This window comes from Topomyia yanbarensis, chromosome 1 (assembly GCF_030247195.1).
Source record: "Topomyia yanbarensis strain Yona2022 chromosome 1, ASM3024719v1, whole genome shotgun sequence".
Classification (NCBI taxonomy): Eukaryota; Metazoa; Arthropoda; class Insecta; order Diptera; family Culicidae; genus Topomyia; species Topomyia yanbarensis.
In genome coordinates, this window is record NC_080670.1 from 29,163,970 (window position 1) to 29,176,695 (window position 12,726).

A 12,726-nucleotide genomic window follows, 5' to 3' on the forward strand; every position below is an offset into this window, starting at 1 on the left:
GGAACGGAAAGAAATTGCAATAGGCTTAGGAAAAAGGAAGTTTATATTTCGATGTTTGACTATTAATTATGACACAAACGCATGAAAACGATTAAAGCTGTTGTGAGTTCTAGATCTCGCCGAATCGTTATTTACTACGCGTCCCATAAGTTGTGTTAGGACCGAAAATTTGCGCTGTAGCTTTCATTCGCATTCGGAAGAAAATCAACTTACAAAAGAATTCCTTTTAACAAAAACACTTCTCTCGAAGCGACATTTTAATTTACAAACCCACCCTTTCACTTACCTATACTTTTGCAGCGGAGTTCATCTGCGAAGGACCCGAATTGCATCGACTTGAAGATGTTGTTCTATCGGCACCCCGGTCCTTCTGCCTCGCATGGAACTGAGTTCGAATCGGGGCGTGAGACGGTGACGACTACGAGGTCGTTGATGTTTAGCCGCGCGCGAATTTTCGCATCTGGTGCTCGCCTGTAGTACGGGTGATAGCTCTCTGCCTTCAACGCCTTCAAGGAGTGGGATGGCTCGGACGGACTTGGTTTTGTCTATACAGTACCATAGAGCATAAAATATATGAAGAAGAGCTTTTGAAGCTGCAGCAGCTGTGCTTAACGATGCTTTCATTTAAAGAGCTTTGTTTGTTGTTTGCCGTGTTCGCTCGCACGGAAGGGTTGGGGAGGTTGGTGGTCTTTTGTGATGATAATGCTCCTGCTGTTGTTCTCTCGTATACGCCCTCGCCACGGTTCGATTTAGGGCTAGGGAAAGATTTATGTACATATAGTTGCTTGATGAATAATCGGGGAATCGTTTCATTCATTGAAATAAATATTGTTCCTGTTTGATGAGTTGATTTGAGTTGGAGCATGAATTTCTTATGGGAAAAATCCTTGAAATGTTAGTAATTGTTCGTCTTACTGACAATGTACTGCAAAATCAATTCTCGAAACTTTCGGTCTTCAAGGACGGCTGTCCAATCTAGGATTATTCAAATCGTTGCAAGTTTTTCAACTGGAGGGTAAGTTTCTTCATAGTCCAATCCCTGCTGCTGTAGGAAGCCCTTGTGTCTCACTATCCGTACATTTTCTATTTGACTCGAAAAGTTTATGTGATTTTCAATGCGTTTGCATCGGCCGGATTTGACACAAGCTTCCGCATCCAGTTACTCTTCATCGACAGCAACTGACCTTGGACTGCCTTTAGCCACTCGGATCCGTCTACACAAGTCGGAGCTTTTTTGGTAGGCGTGAGAACATCTTCAACAGAATAAATAGTACTAAATACTCGGCATGGTCAGATAAGATTGAGATATCTAAACTTTATAGAAAAATTCAGGGACATCAGGTTTGTTCCACTACACGTTTCTTGCTCCCAGCTTCCAGAGCAAAACAAACTTGCTCCTATAAAGATAAAGAGAAGATAATACAGGAACGGTATTCTCATTGTTTGGTCCCGAGTATTTCCAGTCTCTCCTGTTACTGGAACTAACCTAATGTGGCAAGATAATTATGGTTTCAGATTGGATACTATTAATAAATAATATTTTTGACATGTATTTCAAATCAATAATAATATTTTTGACATGTATTTCCAATCAAATAATTATTCCTTGACCTGATTTATAGTACTAAACTGACAGGCTATCGTACGATTAATAATAAACAATAATAATAAACAATAATGAAATTAAAAATATTCTGTTCAAAATAATTTACCTTGTATCAGACACATTGAAAGATAGAGAATAATCTGCACATGTGGCAACCCTGATGTGTGATGCGATTGTCAAAATGATCGTTTGTTCAACCGGCGTCTTCGATTGTCGCCGCTGTTCATTGAATTTTCATGCAACTGTGCTGCTCGTTCAGTTCCGGTTCGGTCGTCGTTGCGTGTGCGTGTTTTTTTCGCGTTGCTCTCGGTAGAAGCAAAATAAAATGGCGTTTTCAATCTCCGTAACAAATCGGTCGTTTCTGGTGTGGCGTCGGGTTTCAATATTATGCGCTGTTCTATTGATTATTGCCCAATCTCGGTAACAAATCGATCGGTTCCTGCGTGGCGTCGGGTTTCGATATTAGGCCCCCGTGGTCTGATTTTTGTGGAATTATTTATTCAGAGTGCGGAAAAAGTGAGTTGTGAGCCACTCCAGATGGGAAAAATTCTAAGTGAGCACCTAGTGAAATGAAGAAAATCTGTTTCCTAGCGAGCGATCCAGTGAAATGAGAATGTATCTCAGAGGAAATACGTCTGTGAAAGTAAGGTAGAGTAATTCGTTGGGTGTATGTTGAAGTGATAAAAGTTATGTGTTGTGATTGACGGATAATAGTCGTCTGCATCTATACAGGTAACAGACTCTTTATGACCACCATTTTTCATCACAATTAAAAATAAAGGTAATTGTCTAGTTTAGAGACTTTATGTTTAGAGGTTTATTTTTAATGCGGTTTTTTGCTAAAATGCTAAAATTTCGGCTAAGCATTTGAAAAGGGCTTAACTGCACAATCTAGCCAAACAATTGCAAAAAGGTATGCAGTTAGCAAAATCTAATAAGTAGGCATTAAAACTGCCCAAACACGTACATAACACAATTCTCGACAAACATATGATTACGGCTTAAAAGCCAACTGTCAAAATTCTCTTTGAAAGGAAATTCCGGACAAACCGTTACTGGCTAAACACAGTTTGCAGCAGTTAATGAAAGAGAAAAGTTTTCTCTTTTGTTTACTACCAACATCTATGATTGATGAGTAACGGTTTGTCCGGAATTTCCTTTCAAAGAGAATTTCGACAGTTGGCTTTTAAGCCGTAATCATATGTTTGTCGAGAATTGATCATGAAGAATTTTGAGAACGATTCTATCACAAAGTATAGAAGGCTATTGATTTTTCCGTGTAGACCTTTTTTCCCGTCACGGAAAACAGAAATCCATCTCCCATTTGAAATACATGGGAGACAAAATCCCACGTTCAGATTCCCGAGGTGTACAGTAGCCTTCATAAAAAAAAACTTACCCGACCTGTAAACTAGCCTTCACTCCGGTTTGCTACTAGAAGAATTCAGTCCAGAAACTAACAAACCTATTGTGACTAGATAATTATGGTTTCAGATTGGGTACTAATTATTAGTAACATTTTTGTTATTTTTTTTTATTTTATTCTGGTTAAATTTGTTATGCAGAAAAATTGAAAGATGCAGAATAATCTACACATATGGCAACCCTGACGTGTGATGCGATCGTCAAAATTTGACATTTAATGATCGTTTCTTCAATCGGCGTCTTCGATTGGCGCGCTGTGGTTGAATTTTCGTGTGACGCTGACGGTGCTGCTCGTTCAGTTCCGGTTCGGTCGTCGTTGCGTGTTTTTCGCGTCGTTCGGTGGAAGTTAAATAAAATGGCGTAGGTTGATTTGTTGAAATTAAAATCAACCAGTGTTGCGTTTGGTATTGTGACCGGTGTTTTCAATCACCGTAACAAATCTGTCGTTTCGTGTGTGGCGTCGAGTCGCAATTTTATAGGCCACCGCTGTTTGATTAATGTATGTCCAATATCCTTAAAAAATCGGTCGGTTCATGCCTGGCGTCGGGTTTCGATTATAGGCCGCCGCTTTTCGATTTTGGTGTAATTGTTTTATTCCGAGTGCGGAAAAAGTGAGTTGGTAGTCATTTTATGTGGGAAAATATTCTACGTGAGTACCTAGTGAAATGAAGAAAATCTTTTCTAGCAAGCAATCAAGTGAAATGAGAATGCATCTGTGAAGAAAGAAATCTGTGATAGGAAGTGGAGTTATTTGTTGTGATTGGCTACTTTTAAGTGTCTACATTGTGTCCATACAGGTAACAAATTTATTATAACCATGATTTTTCATTACAGTTAAAAAATAAATCAATTCTAACCGAACATTTCAAAATTTGAAAATGGTCTAACTGCAAAATGTTAACAAACCAAATTTTCATGTTTTCATTATCTAACCGAAAACGTTCATAACACAACAACATGACTAGTGCCCAACTAGCAATACACGTTATAAAAGTATTATAAGAGATTATTATATTATAACTGATTGTAAAAGTATTATAGAAGCACCCATATAACTGGAAACTTTATCTGGTATCCTCCCTATTATATAAAATTAATAAGTGCTATGGTAACCGCATAAGTTTAGGTTTGGGATATGATATTATGATAAATACTATTTGCTTGTTAAAATCCCTCCCCTAGGTTGACGGGTTTGACGGTATTGCAAACATCATCAAGCATATTTGAGCATCAGTTTTAAAGAAGCTCTGGCAGACAACTGCTTTAGCATGATTATTGCATTACGCATCGGTAGTGGTGCATCGAGGAGACCTAGTAGGCATATGGGCCTTTTTATGTTTTGTGTTTTTTCAAACTCTGTACCAGCCCAAACTAACAATCAGCTAAGAGCCTGTGCACACTGGCGTGGCCGATCGGCGAGTCGCCGTGGATTGACTTCTGTGGGCTGTGTTGGCAGACATTGTTCAACAGCTTAAGGGCCATACACTAATTACGTAAGGGCATATAGGGGGAGGGGGAGTTTCAAAATATCTTACATATTCTTATCTGAGGGGGAGGGAGGGTTTGTCCTTTCTTACGTAATATCATAAAACAAGTTTAAAAAATTAAATCCACAAGGAAAATATTCTTTTTAATAAGAAAAGGGAACTATTTTCATTTGTACCATATAATCCTTGTACACTCAAGTTTTTTTTACGCGGTTTTTTTTTGCGCGGTATTTTTTTACGCGGTTTTTTTTACGCGGATTTTGAAATTTACGCGGTTTTCATTTACGCGGATTTTGAAATTTACGCGGTTTTCATTTACGCGGTTTTTGAAATTTACGCGGTTTTCATTTACGCGGTTTTTGAAATTTACGCGGTTTTCATTTACGCGGATTTTGGAATTTACGCGGTATCCATCAATGAGGTTCCCTTTATCGCGGATTCTTAAATTTAAGTGGTCTTCATTTACGCGGATTTTGAAATTTACGCGGTTTTCATTTACGCGGATTTTGAAATTTACGCGGTTTTCATTTACGCGGATTTTGAAATTTACGCGGTTTTCATTTACGCGGATTTTGAAATTTACGCGGTTTTCATTTACGCGGATTTTTAAATTTACGCGGTTTTCATTTACGCGGTTTTCATTTACGCGGCTCGTATCCCCCGCGTAAAAAAAAACCTGAGTGTATATCAAACAATATGAGTAATTTTTTGGCTCTTGGTTGTACATTGTTCTGTTCGGGAACTGGAGTCACAATATGCCATACAAGTTAGGAAGTGTTGATAAATTTCTAAGCCCGTCTTGTCGCAAGATAATAAAACTACAAGCTTTAAAAGTCTAAACAGTGATGCAGTTTCGTGTCGGTGTCAATTTTCCTGATAAAACAGTTAGTTATTTTTATTGTCAACCTTTAGGCTACTTCCTTGTAGCAGACAGTGGGATCGTGCTCATCTGCGAAAAATTGTAGCTGCGTGTTGGGGAAGGAAATCCCAGTTTCGATTACTGGCAGTTTCCTCTGTACACGAGTAATACAAACTCGAACAGGTGAAATCAGAGCGAATTATTTCCCAACGGGATAACTCAATCCTAAACTCTTTTACTGAATTAAAATAGCCTTAAAGCCAAATTTGCTCCTCGCTCAAATGATTTACTTCTTTGGAATGGAAAAAGGTCAAACTTTTCGGCTCCGACTCCCATGATCTGTTGTTTTGTCATTTCTATGGAATCGGGCACTTACGGTACCCGAGCAAAATTAGTTTGCTTGCAGTGTTGCCAACATAACTGGATGTAAGGAAAAGGTTGATTCGCTTCCGAACTGGATTTTTCTTCTATTTGAGTTGTAAATTTGTGTTTTTGTAGCATGGTAAAATCAATATTTTATTGCGATTAAACTATTTTTAAAAGCCTGAATAAGTTTACGAATTAACGATTCTTTTCTGTTTTTATGGATTAAATATTAAAGTAATTTTTTTACCGATTTATTCATCGTACCAAAACAAAGCGTTCAATCTCTTGTTAGAGTTGCTGGAGTCGTTATGATTAGAAGATACCTTCAAGACATGAAATGCAAGGAGGTTTAATTACGTTGCTCGAAACGGCTTAGAAAATTCGCAAGGCTTCCGCAATATGCACAGAAGGATGAGAAAATCCTCCCTTACTCTGCAAAAGACATTAAGAAACCCTGCAGCATCATTACAGCTATCGATTCCAAGTAGCGAAACTGATCTCTTTCTAATCTTACCACACAGGCGAATCTAGCCTTTGAATCGAAAATGGAATTTCTCATAAGTAGTCGAATTTCCGTACATCTATTGAATTGAATTCCCCGAATGTAGAGCCTTCTCGTCTCGCCCCCCCCCCCCCTTACTCTTCCACATCGAAGCGCAATCTGTAAACAATCGCTTTGTTCGCCAAATGTGCTTGTTATTTAATAGCCTATACAAGCGGGATGACAAATTCCGACCGCTTCTCGCTTGGTTAATCCTATTCTTCCCAGCCATCAGGAACATCAGTGTGCACAAAGGAAACGTTCGCTCACACACATACGACACAAAGGGGTTGATCCGTGCGGGGTAGCAATAAATTAAATTTCCAAAACGAATGACATCGTTAATACTACAGCAGAATGAACGCCCACGCACCCCATGCCCAACCCATGCTGTTCGGAAAATGCTTTTCATCTATATATTCCAAATGTCAGTGGTATAACTTTGGTACCTTCAAGTTGTGTCTATCAGCCTCGATCGTCATCAAGCCATCTAAATTTGGTAACTATTCAACAACCGGGTTGACGGAGTTCCTCGACTGTATCCAACCACTTGCAGCCATCCATCTCGAATCTCGTTGCATAAACATCATTCATGAAGATATGAGTGCAACCCGTCGAAAGGGGCTTCCTTTATTGTACCTAGTGAGAATCCTCTAGTCTTCTTAATTCCCTGCACTCTGTCACATACGGCTGCTTCGTTCGTTCTGTGGGAGGTAGGCTATACACGCTGACAGTTGCCATAGGGATGGAAAATTTAATTTTGAACATAAAACAAATTCAATAAACAAAACACCTGCGGGAATCTTTTCCGGAGTGGATTTCGGTTCGTCTGTAATACGCGAGGAATAAGACGTCCTCGCCCGATCACCAACCCGCCACCCACGGTTCGCCGCCAGCAGAAATCAACCGCTGGTTGTTGCTTGCTGTGGAGGAGTTGTCATCTTTCGTATAGTCATAGCAAAGGAATGCATTTGTCACGTCCTTCAGGGTGAAATAATTTCTTGAATTGCGGTAGACCTAGCCCCGGAATGTAGGAGGCATCGTTGAATGGATGTGGAAAGCGATGTTAGAGAGCTAACTTTAAATCAAGTTATGTGATACAGGCAGCGGAATGATGGTGTTTCGGAGAATCGTCATGTCAAAAATAAGACTTAATTTTTGGAAGAGTTTTTCCAACAAATGTGTACAGCGTGGAGTACACAAGCGTGACCGTTCGTGTTTTTCTGGAGGTTGTAGAACGTGTGTCTTATATAAGGTAAACACTGAGAGGTGTGGAAGAAATGACTAGAGAACTCAGAAGTAAGATCAGTGCTATAGTAGACAAAGTGGACATAAATTTGGTTAGAAAAATGTCATCAAAAAGTGATAGTTTGGCAAGCAATCAGTTCATGTGGCATTCGTTCTAGAACCATCAAACCTTGGAAAATTCGGGCAAGCAGCACCTCATTCGTATCCAGTTATTCGCCTACTACACCAGCAAGCTAAAACCTCCGTAAAAATTTCCAACATAATCATAGCCGGACTCATTCCGAGCCAGTGGCAGACTGTGAAAGTTCATCTCAACGCTTTTTCCAAGCAGAGTAATCAAACACCAAAACTCGACGCTATCGCGGAGAGCATTATTTCGAAACGCGCGTTTCTACGCAGCAGCGGTGGATAATTCCTGATGGGAGCCAGTTAAAAATAATACGCTTTTCCACACTATGCGCCGCCAATCCATGCAGTGACCGCCGGCACAATCCAAACGCTGCGCTCTCTCCCTCCCAGGCCAGTAATAATAAAGCAAACGATAATATCGCAGCATAAAATACGTGATTTGATTATAAATAGTCCAATTAGGACAGTCTGGAAACGGTGCGGCTGGCCAGACCTCGCCCGTACGTGTGGTGTTAACCGTGTGTTGTGTGCTAACAGGTGGGAGGGGGCGAGTTCACACAGGACACCTTAATACTACCAGCCGAGTACGGTGTGATATGTAGTATGTACATAGGTATATGTAGGTGCAGATAGAGAGCGCACCATTCGTAGCAATTCTAATCCACTCCACGCGGGATACGGAAGCTGTAAAGCCACGGCTCGGGTTCCGTGCAACCTATGCTAACTCAACGAAGCTACAGCAGTAAATTCCGACCGGCCAACAGTTTGTGAACAGAGTTGAACTTTAAATGCTTTATAGAGCCGATAAACATCAGATTTATTATATTTACTCTCGACCGCCAAAGTTCAATATTGGCGCGATGCTGTAACTCCATTTGTGTACAGACTACCAATGCGAGCTTACTAGCTTTGCTACTTTGATGGCAGAACTAGATTGCGAATGGTGGCTTTAGCGGATGACTAAATAGATAACAGTGGCGGCATATTCGACGTCGACGTGGGATTTGTTGAGTTGTTAATTGTTCTAGGCCTTGATTCTGGAAAATTAGGCTGTATAGATTTACCGTCTCAAACTGTCAAACTGTCAACTCTCCAGGATGAAAATCAGTTGCATAAGTGATTTGGCAAGGAATTTGCTGTGGCGGGAATAAAAAAATGACACTGGTCAATCACTTTCAAATTTGAAGTCAATTGTTTAACGTATACTGAACTTCTTAATCTTCCTCGTAGTGGTTCTTGTTTAAGATTAAACCAAGAAAGCCTTGAAAAGCAGTCATTTTTTAAAACGAAAAAAATACAAGTTTTTAGCACACCGTTAACAAAATCTTTCTGAAAATCAATCAGTAGTAGTTCTGCTTGACCGGGAATATTCGGGGATCAACCAAATAATTTGCTTTCTAGGTATTCAGGACCATTGCTCAACTATAAAAGAGAACGGAATAAACAGCTTCATGAAGCAATCAGTCAGTGCAAAAAGTTTCCAAGTTTTCGCATAAACAAGTCGAAATTTATACCCAAACTATCGTCAGTGAATCTTAATCAGAACTTGGAAAATATGTCAGACTGTTAGGATCCGTGGGAAAGGTAATTGTTGATGTCGCATGCTCCTTCCTGGCCAGTACATAATTTGGCGCATCACATTAATTTTCACATTGAATCCAATAGAATTATTTAAAAATCGTAAATGAAAGAGAAAGAAACTTGTTAGACTAGCTTTTACGGTAGAATTGGATTGAGAGACCCACATTTGTAATCAGCATTAGCAAAAAGACGATCAACTGGGATACCGCATCCGAAAGGCAATCAAGGTACATTCAGCATTCAACATAAGCCGTACGAGTTGATTGATGAGTACAGAACCAGGAATCAGAATATATTGCCACGTTCCACCACACCTCAGTCGTATTCGTGATGCAATCAATCGGCTTCAAACGTGAGCAATATGATGCTTTCGCGGACGACTTTAACCGAGAGGCTATTAGTGGTTATTATCAAAGTGCGACTGACGGCTGGCACTACGATGACGATGCCATTGAGATAAAATCCAGATCCAGATGAAGATCTGAAAATCGGAAAAATAAAAAAAACCGTATGTATTGTAAATAAGGTAACATATACCTCAAAGATTTCATTTTCATTGATCTGTTTTTTTTTTTTCAGGAAATGCTACACTGAATGACTCATCTTTCTCAAATGTCCACGTTCGAAGATAGTGATTTGGAAAAAGAGGTATTCTCATATCACAATCTTACAAACGAAAAAAACCTCCACGAATACCTACAAACTAACAATGTCAAAAAACAACTCGGAGACTTATAAATATACCGTGATCATCAACGAAGTAATTCAAGATACATTGAGACTGAAAAATATATATTCCACAACTATTCACTTGTTTTTGCATATAGGGAAGATGGGACACGAATAACTGCAGTAATCGAATATGACTACCGCATCGATCTATCTGAGGACTAGTCACTCCATCTATTGGCACCAAGTTCTAGCTTTGAGCTGCACTAATCCGAACGGTTCGTTCCCAAAAAGGGGTTGTTCCTGAATCGAACAAAACTCAGAAAAATTCGGTTGAGCAGAAGGAATCTAACCTAGATTCGGTTTTGACTATGCACTTTGTGACAAGCCGAACCACGCCAAACGGTCTTTTGTAAAACCATTGTGAGGACTGTCAAAATAATCCGGATGTGAATTCTGAAACCGCAGATGGCAATAAATCAAACGATTCCATTCCAGATATTACAAAACGTTGTTTCGAGAATAATGAGATGTCTTGGTCAATGAGAAGCAGCAAGAACAGGTCGATCAGGAGTACAAACGTGATCTGGAACTTATGAAGGATATAAAACGAAATAATTTCCCCCGAGAGTTGATGCGCCAAGAGCTGCAACATTTGGCAGATTGGGGCGCGATTTATTAGAGATGAAGCGGCTGAAGGAAAATGAAGGAGGAACTGTCAATACAGTACAGTAGCAGAAATTGTGCGGAGGCAATAGATACGGGCGAAAAACTCAGTCGGGACGACGCAAAACAGGAGACATTGTGAAAGAAATCGGCACAACACCCGTGAAAACAAAACTAACAATCAATGCTTGTTGATTACCGTGCCGCTTATCCCAAAAGCTCCACATTTGCCAACGACAAGCATCCAGACAACCTGCCACGAAAGTTGAGTACTGCTTCGTCGCGGAATTCGCACATACGATCTAGAAAAGTATTGCGACGTGGGCCTTCATCGCACGATAACCGGTACTCGTCGTTTGGCGATGATTCAGATAGCGAAGACAGCTATGTAGAAACGATTGGAACAAACAGAGGAAAAGCTAAGTAGCCATTTTATGGTAATTTCAGAAGTTACCTATCTTTACGGGAAAGCCCGAAGAGTTGCCGATGTTCCTCAGTAGAAAATCTTGGCAGATTACAGGACACAATCAAAGGGGCCAAAGGGATGAGAAGCAGATTGTTATTACCGAAAACGGTACCAGCCGTCGTCGACTCTTAAAAATCTCTATGGTCAACAGGAACAACTTCTCCAGACACTATTAGCAAAGGCAAGAAGAGCGGTGGCTCCACGCATAAACTGGCTCATCAAATTCGGCATCGTACAGAAACTTAGCGACCACCTGATGGCAGCAGGCTTCCGGGACCACCTGGTAAACCCTATGCTGATACAGGAATTCGAGGATACACTTCCATCTCAAGTAGGTGCGCTGCAAACGACAACGTGCTGTTAATTTTTTGCCCGAGATCCTATCGGAAGCTAGTGAAGCGACGCTCTTCACCGAAATGCAGTCGAAGCAAAGCCGCCGGGATGGCAAGGATAGACGTGAACCTACTCACAGAGAGAACGAACCAGAAGGGTTACTGCATACACATCGGCGAGGAGGAAGACTGGCGTTTGGTAATCCAGAAACAGTACGACAGGAAATCAAAAAGAGCTGGATGACAAGCGTAAACTATAGAGTCTGCAATTGGATAGGTCGTCGGATTCGATACTACAAAGATTTCCGTAAGCTCTCCTGGAATCTACAAATGAGGGAGGTAAAGAGGTGGATATTATGTAACATTTACCTGAATGAGAATAGTCAGACACAATGTCGTTTCGAGATCAAACTTACCGTCGAGACCTGCCAAGAACGGTATCACCCATTGCTTCATCCGCCGAACCGTCAGCGCTATTTGCCACGTCCATGACTTACAGTCGAATCAAACGGTTCTATTTCGAATGGTTCCGAACAGGCTGATCAATAATGGTAAGCGGTTCGTGAACGTCATCGCCTTTCTCGTTTGAGGAAAAAGAAGTAGCAGAACAGATTAAGCTAGAATATGGGTTACAGCTAATTCTGGTGAAATGGACTGCCGGAATGACACGTATGGAACGTGACTCAAAACGTGTTCATCTGTCGATCTCGGGACGAATTACGAGGAAACAGTCCGTTTTGAAGAATGTTCACACAGTGGATCGACTAAAAATATCAGAGCAAACGTTGGACTACATGCATGTTGCAGTCAAATATAGTCACTTGAAAGCTTAGCCCGTGATCGATTATCGTAGTGATACTCCAAAAATTGGGAATCACGAACTGGAAAGGCAAATGAACCAATTGCAGTGCGAACTCATCTTGGACGGACAGTTTATGGTACACAGTAAGTTTTCGACGTTTTCTTATCATGATGCTCAGCGAGTTATGAATCTTGAACTCCATGAACTACTTCGTAGCCATTACGTGCTGGAGGATTCTGAAATATGAGTTACTATGCTTCCGAATCAGACGATGATCGCCGCGCTCGAAATATGTTGGAGGAAACTACCGTCGGGGTAGGAGATCGTTACGGAACCGGTCTTTCGTGCAAGAAAGACCACCCTGAATTGCTGGCTAGCTTCCTTATGGAACGGAGGCGAAGACAAAATCTGGAAAAAAAGCTGTCCAGCAAAACAGTATTTGGTGAAGCGATACGCACAAAGATTGACAGGATGTAGAGGATGCGGTGCCAGGTAATGTTTGGTATCTTCCATTGAACGTGGTACTCAAATCGAAGAAACTCACCAGGA

The 12,726-nt window shown here is 40.7% G+C and overlaps 1 protein-coding gene and 1 long non-coding RNA gene across 9 annotated transcripts in view; one reads left to right on the plus strand and one right to left on the minus strand.

Moving 5' to 3' along the window:
• LOC131677187 (serine-rich adhesin for platelets) overlaps window positions 1-12,726 on the plus strand; it is a 945,885-nt gene that overhangs the window by 397,000 nt on the left and 536,159 nt on the right. The window contains exons 2-3 of one of the 8 annotated variants that reach the window (XM_058956887.1): window positions 2,073-2,122; window positions 2,198-2,338. The gene's annotated coding sequence lies outside the window, so the exon portion shown is untranslated. Of the gene's footprint in view, window positions 1-1,822; window positions 1,916-1,956; window positions 2,388-12,726 lie in introns of those variants that run through there. The other 7 variants (XM_058956883.1, XM_058956889.1, XM_058956886.1 and 4 more) reach the window with 7 other exon arrangements.
• On the minus strand, window positions 21-1,207 carry LOC131677218 (uncharacterized). The gene is made up of 2 exons (XR_009303298.1): window positions 916-1,207; window positions 21-755 (listed from the first exon to the last, which is right to left on the minus strand). It is a non-coding gene; the product is annotated as an uncharacterized LOC131677218 (long non-coding RNA).